Here is an 8,501-nt window from a genome sequence, read left to right on the forward strand (position 1 = left end):
CTGATAAATTCTGCTTGGGTCCTCTGGGTGTTCGGTGGAAAACTAAACTTAGCGTCCAGTTTCTTATGTTGTTCAGTCACTCAGTCGTGTCCAACTCCGAAACCCCATGAAGTGCAGGACACTAGGCTTCCCTGTCTCACCATCTCCTGATATGGGCTTCTTACACTCTAAATGCTCTCTTCAAGGTTCTTGTCATCTTTTTCTGTAATTAATAACTCATGGCATCAGGTATTTTCCCTACGTGAAGTTCACCAACACTTGGGATGTTTTTCAAAGGCTCCAGTTGGTTGATTGGGCTACTGTGGGTCTCTCCATCCCTGGTGAGACTTCTCAGGAAATCTAGAGCATAGGAAGTTCCCCAACAGAACCTGGTGTGGCCTTTTTGTCCAAGGCCCACATTCTCCAAACCACTGGCCATGTTTGATTGGAGGTGGCATCTCAGGAGAGGGAAAGGGGTGAGCCAGGTATGGTGCAGAGCAGGAGGTGGCAGGAAGGTAGTGGTGGTAATGGGGACCCAGGAGAAACCTAGGTGTGTTGGCACCCACTAAGGGAATTTTGGTAGGACCATTCAGGCTGAGTAACCAATTCTCTTGGGGTGAGGTTACCACGGCTTATCCCTAAGGTGATGCACTGCCCAAAGTCACAGATCCCTCTTGCCCTTGGAGGTTCCTGAGCAATGCAGGACAGTGAGGGCAGGATGCAGTCTTGTTGATCTGCTGGCAGGCCCCACCTTGTGCCCAACATGTATGGTGTAAACGCCAAAGATTTCCTCGATGAGGCAAAAAACCAAGGCTTAGCCTCTGAGGCACGAATCAAGAGTTTCAGTCTTTGGAGCAAAGTGGAGACTCAATCTTGGTATTAATTAGGTTGTCCAAGCTACATCATTAAGGAAGAAATTAATGTCAGACAAGAAAGCACAAATCAGGAACTTTAGTACTAAGCAGGATAAATGGTAAAAAACTACATGTAGCCATCAGTTCGAAACTCCAGGAAATCAAGGATTAAAGATTAAAAACTACATGTAGACATCATTTTGAAATTAAAGGAAATAAAATATTTCAGTGACTTCTTGTGGTACAGTGGTTAACAATTCACCAATTTCAGATTGGGTGAAATTGGTCTTACAATGCAGGTGGCATGGGGTGGATTCCCTGGTCCTGGAAGATCCCATATGCCACAGGGAAACGAAGCCTGTTCTCCAGAACAAGAGAAACTAATGAGGAACTCTCTCACCACAAATAGAGAGCAGCCCCTGCTTACTGCAACTTAGAGAAAGCACGAAGCAACAAAGACCGCCACCACAGCCACCACCTCAAAAAAAAAAAAAAGTTAAGGGGGACTTCCCTGGTTGTCCAGTGTTTGGGAATCTGCCTGTCAATGGAGGGGACATAGGTTCTATCCCTGGTCTGGGAAGATTACACATGCCAGGGGCAGGTAAGTCCACGGGCCACAACTACTGAAGCCTGAACGCTTTAGAGCTTGTGCTCTGCAACACAAGAAGCCTCCATAATGAGAACGCCGCCCCACAGCAACTAGAGTAGCCCCCACTGGCTTCAACTAGAGAAAGCCTGTGTACAGTAACGAAGACCCACTGTAACCAATAATAAATAATCTTCAAAAATTGTGCAGGGAAAGCAAAGCCTTTTAAAGATAATCAGCTATACTCCAATGTAAAATAGTTTAAAAAAATAAAGAGAAATAAAAATGGAATTTTTTTTCCCAGTAAGACTACCATCTTGGTTCATTTGGGGTGTTATAACAAAATACCACAACCTTGTTAGTTGTTTTTGTTTGTTTGTTTTTTGTTTTTAATGAATATTTCTTATTAAGTTGGAGGCTGTGGAGTACCAGATCAAGATACCAGAATGGATGAGTTTTCTGATGGCACCCCACTTCCTGGATCTTAGTTGGTGCTTTCTTGCTGTGTTCACATGTGATAGAGTTAGGGGTCTCTCTGGAGCTTCTTATAAAGGCATTAATACCACTTCCGAGGACTCCATCACCCTATAACGGAAACATCTCTTAAAGACCCCACTCCTAATCTCTTAAAGACCCCACTAGCACCTTTGGGACTGTTCTTTCAACACACACCTTTTGGAGGACTAACTCAAACATTCAGACCATAGCTTCTGCCTTGCAAGAAATGTGGAAATTTCATTAGAGATGAGCAAAATTGTATAGGTCAAAAAGTCCAGTTAAAGAAGAGCACTGAAGAAGGAATAAAGGTAAAGTTATTTTTCTCATTCTTAATTGATCTGATAACAATTTGTTTGAAATACTAATACCAACACATTCTATTATGTATGCTTATGTGTATGCATATCCTGTATATGTATGCTTCTATGTAAGTACAATTGTTTAGTCGCTCAGTGTGTCCAACTCACTGGTCGGATTGCAATATGCCAAGCTTCCCTGTCCTTTACCATATTCACCAGAGCTTGCTCAAACTCATCCATTGAGTTGGTGATGCTATCCAATCATCTCATCCTCTGTCGTCCCCTTCTCCTCCTGCTATCAACCTTTTCTAGCATCAAGGTCTTTTCTAATGAGTCAGCTTTTTGTATCAGGTGGCCTAAATATTGGAGTTTCAGCTTCAGCACCAGTTCTTCCAGTGAATATTCAGGACTGATTTCTTTTCAGGTGGACTGGTTGGATCTCTTTGCCATCCAAGGGACTCTCAAGAGTCTTCTCCAACACCACAGTTCAAAAGCATCAATTCTTTGTCACTCAGCTTTCTTTATACTCCAACTCTTACATCTATACATGACTACTGGAAAAACCATTGCTTTGACTAGATGGACCTTTGTTGGCAAAGTAATGTCTCTGCTTTTTAATATGCTGTCTAAGTTTGTCATAGCTTTTCTTCTAAGGAGTAAGCATCATTTAATTTCACAGCTGCAGTCACCATCTGTAGTGATTTTGTGGAGTCCAAGAAAATAAAATCTGTCAATATTTCCATTGTTTCCCCATCTATTTGCCATGAAGTGATGGGACCTGATGCCATGATCTTTGCTTTTTGAATGTTGAGTTTTAAGCCAGTTTTTTCACTCTCCTCTTTCACCTATGTTAAAAAGCTCTTTAGTTTCTCTTTGCTTTCTGCCATAAGGGTGGTGTCATCTGCATAGCTGAGGTTATTGATATTTCTCCTTGCAATCTTGACTCCAGCTTGTGCTTCAATCCAGCCCAGCATTTTCCATGATGTACTCTGCATGGAAATTAAATAAGCCAGGTGACAATATTCAGCCTTGATGTGCTCCTTTCCCAATTTTGAACCAGTCTGTTCCATGTCTGGTTCTAACTGTTGCTTCTTGACCTGCATACAGATTTCTCAGGAGGCAGGTAAGGTGGTCTAGTATTCCCATCTCTTTAAGAATTTCCCACAATTTGTTGTGAACCATACTGCCAAAGGCTTTAGTGTAGTCAATGAAGCAGAAGTAGATGTTTTTCTGGAATTCTCTTGCCTTTTCTATGATCCAACTAGATGTTGGCAATTTGATCTCTGGTTCCTCTGCCTTTTCTAAATCCAGCTTGAGCATCTGGCAGTTCTTGGTTCACACAGTGTTGAAGCCTAGCTTGGAGAATTTTGATCATTACTTTGCTAGCATGAGAAATGAATACAATTGTTCAGTAGCTGAACATTCTTTGGCACTGTCTTTCTTTGGGGTGGGGATGAAAACTGACCTTTTCCAGCCCTGTGGCCACTGGTGAGTTTTCCATATTTATTGGCATATTGAGTGTAGCACTTTCAAAGCATTGTGTTTAAGGACTTGAAATAGCTCAGCTGGAATTCCTTCATCTCCACTAGCTTTGTTCGTAGTCATTCTTGCTAAGGCCCCCTTGACTTCACATTCCAAGATGTCTGGCTCTAGGTTAGTGATCACACCATCATGGTTATCTGGGTCATTAAGATCTTTTTTGTATGGTTTTTCTCTGTATTCTTGCTACCTCTTCTTAATATCTTCTTCTGTTAGGTCCATACCGTTTCTGTCCATTATTGTGCCCATCTTTGCATGAAAATTTCCCCTGGTATCTCTAATTTTCTTGAAGAGTTCTCTATTCTTTCCCATTCTGTTGTTTTTCTCTATTTCTTTGTATTGTTCACTTAAGGTTTTCTTATCTCTCCTTGCTATTCTTTGGAACTCTGCATTCAGATGGGTATATCTTTCCTTTACTCCTTTGCCTTTCACATCTCTTCTTTTCTCAGCTATTTTTAAGGCCTCCTCAGACAACTATTTTGCCTTTTTGCATTTCTTTTTCTTGGGTATGGTTTTGATCACTGCCTCCTATACAGTGTTATAAACCTCCATTCATAGTTCTTCAGGCACTCTATCAGATCTAATCCCTTCAATCTATTTGTCACTTCCACTGTATAATCGTAAAGGATTTGATTATAAGTAGAATGAATGACCTTAATTCAAGGGACTAGAGGGAAGAACTGGGATTGTTGTATTATGAGGTACACTATCTGTGAAATGGAGAATATTATTTGAAAGTGGACTTGGTTTAGTTGTCAATGTTTACTTCAAACTCTATTGTCTATGTGCTAAGATGCTTCAGTTGTGTCTGACTTTGCAACTCTATGGACTGTAGCCCACCAGGCTCCTCTGTCCATGGGATTCCTCAGGCAAGAAGAATGGAATGTATTGCCATGCCCTCCTCCAGGGGATCTTCCTGATCCAGGGGTCAAACCCATGTCTCTTGTATCTCCTGAATTGGCAGGCAGGTTCTTTATCAGTGCAAAGAAGTATAACCTGATATGCTAACAAGATAGAATGGAATCATAAAATAATGAAAGCCACAAAAGCAGGAAAAGAGTAGAAAACAAAAATTGGAATAAAGGGACTTCCCTGGTAGCTCAGTGGTAAAGAATCTGCCTGCCAATGCAGGAGATCACTGGTCCCAGAGGATCCCTCATGCCACAGAGCAACTAAGCCCGTGTGCCACAACTATGGAGCCTGTGCTGTACAGCCCGGGAACAACAACTACTGAACCTATGCACTTCAACTACTTAAGCCTGTGCAACCTAGAGCCTGTGCTCCACAACAAGAGAAGCCAGTGCAATGAGAAGCCCACACACTGCAACCAGAAAGTAGCCTCTGCTTGCCATTACTAGAGAAAAAGGTCATGCAGCAACAAAGACCCAGCACACCAAACATAAATTTAAAAAAAAGAAAGAATTTACTTTAAACAAAGGAAAAGGGCAATGAATACAAATTAGTAACAAATATGCTACAGTCCATGGGGTGGCAAAGAATTAGATGTGACTGAGTGACTGAGCACAACACAGCATGGTAGATATTAATCCAACAATCCAACTATCTCATAGTCACTTTGAACAGCAAAAGACTAAATACAAGAGATTTCCAGGGTAGGTAGAAAACCAAGATCCTAAGTATTATCTACAGAAACGGTCTTAATCTTCTAAATTTGTAACAATTTGCCACAGGGGCAATAGAATATGAATCATGGAATTCCCTGGCAATCCAGGAGTTAGGACTCCACCTTTCCACTTCTGGGGCCCCGGGTTCAGTCTTTGGTGGGAGAACTAAAATCCTGCATGCCCATGGCTTGACCAAAAAAAAAAGAAAGAAAGAAAGAAAGAAAAAATGCATACTGGGATAGAAGTGAAAGAAATGAAATAATTGGAAAAGACAAATTAGCAAACCAAGACAGGACTTATTTCTGATTTTGTGACATTGGTGTGGTCATGTCACATGGTAAATATGTAGTAAATAAACCTCGTTATTTACTATGGATTCATTGCTTAACAGTGTCCCTTAGTTATCTGTCATCAGACAAAATAATAATGTTATATTAATATTTCATTATACATTAACATTAATAATGTTATATTAATGCTTCCCAGGTGGCATTAGTGGTAAAGAACCCACCCGCCAATGCAGGAGGCATAGGAGATGCGGGTTCAATCCCTAGGTCAGGAAGATCCCCTGACCTAGGGGATCTTAAGTATGACATGACAACCTACTCCAGTATTCTTGCCTGGAGACTCCCATCGACAGAGAAGCCTGGCAGGCTAAAGTCCACAGTGTCACAAAGAGTTGGACACTAGTGAAGTGGCTTAGGAGAATGTTTCATCATAAATTTATTCAGTTATGACTGGGTTAGAAATGACTTTATGACTAGTGGGAGCAAAAGTTCGTTGGTGAACTACTTCGCTAGTTGGAAATCATTCAAGTCTTTGTGCTTTACTGAAATATACCCTTGACTCTATTGTAAAGATTCTGTAAATGGAGGAATAGGAAGGACACAGCCTCATTACAGCTTATTGTGAAGTGCCTGTTTGCTTAGTCAGGTCCAACTCTTTGGGGCCTCATGGACTGTAACCCACCAGGCTCCTCTGCCCATGGAATTTTTCAGGCAAGAATACTAGAGTGCGGTGCCATTTCCTTCTCCAGGGGGTCTTCCCTACCTAAGGATCCAACCCGAACCTCTTGTATTTCCTGCCTTGACAGGCGGATTCTTTACCACCTGGAATTTAACCCCAATAAATGTTTACAAAGTGTATAGAAATTTAGAAACACACAGTTATACTCCCAGTATAGTATGTGGGTTTACAATTAAGCTTTTAAATCCATCATTGGAATAGAGGTAGGTATGTAGGCCAATGGAACAGAATATATAGCCCAGAAATGAATAGGTCCACATACGGTGAATCTGCTTACTTCAAAGCCATCAAGAACAGACAATGAGGAAAGGATTGTCTTTTCTAAAAATGGTTTTGGGGAAAACTGGAGAGACACATACAAAAGAGTGGAACTGGATCCCTATCTTACACCGCACACAAAAATCAACTCAGAATGGATGTAAAATTTGAACACATAACCTGGAATTATAAAGCTTCTAGAAGAAAACATAGAGTGAAAGCTCCTTGTTATTTGCCTTGGCATTGATTTTTGGGGGGATTAACACCAAAAGCAACTAATAAAAGAAAAATATTAATAAACAAGTGGGACTACATCAATCTAAAAAAGCATCTGCACAGCACAGGAAACCAAAACTATCAACAAAATGAAAAGGGAATGTACAGAATAGCAGGAAATATTTGCAAATCATACATCTGATAAGTGGTTAATAAGTAAAATATAAGAAGAACTCATACAACTTAATAGCAAAATAAATAAATAATCCAATTAAAATATGAACAGTGGAACTATATAAACATGTTTTCCAATGAGAGCCTACAAATGGGCAACAAGTACATGGAAATGTGTTCAGTATTACTAAATACACAAAGAAAATTGTAATGAGATATCATCACACACATTAGAAAGGCGATCATCAAACAAAGGATAATAAGTTTTAGAGAGGATGTTGAGAAATGTGAAATTTTTGTGCATCAATTCTGGGAATGTAAATTAGTGCAGCCACTATGGTAAAGAGTTGAGTTTTCACACACACACACACACACACACACACACACACACACACACACACACAATAGAACTAACCTAGTATCCAACAATTCCAGATACAGAGCTAGAGAAGACTCTTCAGAGTTCCTTGGACTGCAAGGAGATCAAACCAGTCAACCCTAAAGGAAATCAACCCTCAATATTATTGGATGGACTGATGCTAAGCCTGAAGTTCGAATACTTTGGCCACCTGATGTGAAGAGCAGACTCATTGGGAAAGATCCTGATGCTGGGAAGGCTTAAGAGCAGGAGGAGAAGGGGGTGACAGAGGATGGGATGGTTGGATAGCATCACCAACTCAATGGAGATGAGTTTCAGCAAACTCTGGGAGATAGTGGAAGACTGGGAAGCCTGCAGTCCATGGGTTTGCAAAGAGTTGAACATGACAGTGACTGAACAACAACCTAGCCATGAGAATGAAGGAACTCTTGCTATTTCTGACAACATCAACGGAACTTCAATGCATTGTGTTAAGTAAAAGAAGTGGAACAGAAAGACGAATACTCTGTGGTATCACTTTTATACAAAATCTTAAAAAGTCAAACTCATAGAAATAAAGAGTATAAGTGTTGTTACTGGTGTGAGGCGGGGTGGAAGAAATAGGGAGAGGTTGGTGAAAGGGAGCAAACTTCCAGGTATAAAATGACTAAGGTCTGAGGGTCTAATGTAAAACACCATGAATAATGTTGATAAAACCATACTTTATAATTGATATATGCAAAGAGAGTGTAACATAAATGTTCTCTCTCTCATACACACGATGACTATATGAGGTGATGTATTAATTAACTAGATGAAGGAATGGTTTCACATGGTGTACATACGTCAGATCAGCAAGATGTACACATTGATACATTACAGTTTTATATTATAACTCAATAAATCTTATTAGGAGAAGGCAATGGCAACCCACTCCAGTGCTCTTGCCTGAAAAATCCCATGGGTGGAGGACCCTGGTAGGCTGCAGTCCATGGGGTCGCACAGAATCAGACACGACTGAAGCGACTTAGCAACAGCAGCAGCAAATTTATTAAAAAATAAATAACAAAATAAAACAATAAGTCAACC

Source organism: Bos grunniens, chromosome 18 (assembly GCF_055505025.1).
Source record: "Bos grunniens cultivar Pamir isolate PY7600 chromosome 18, Bosgru_T2T1.0, whole genome shotgun sequence".
In the NCBI taxonomy this organism is placed as follows: domain Eukaryota; kingdom Metazoa; phylum Chordata; class Mammalia; order Artiodactyla; family Bovidae; genus Bos; species Bos grunniens.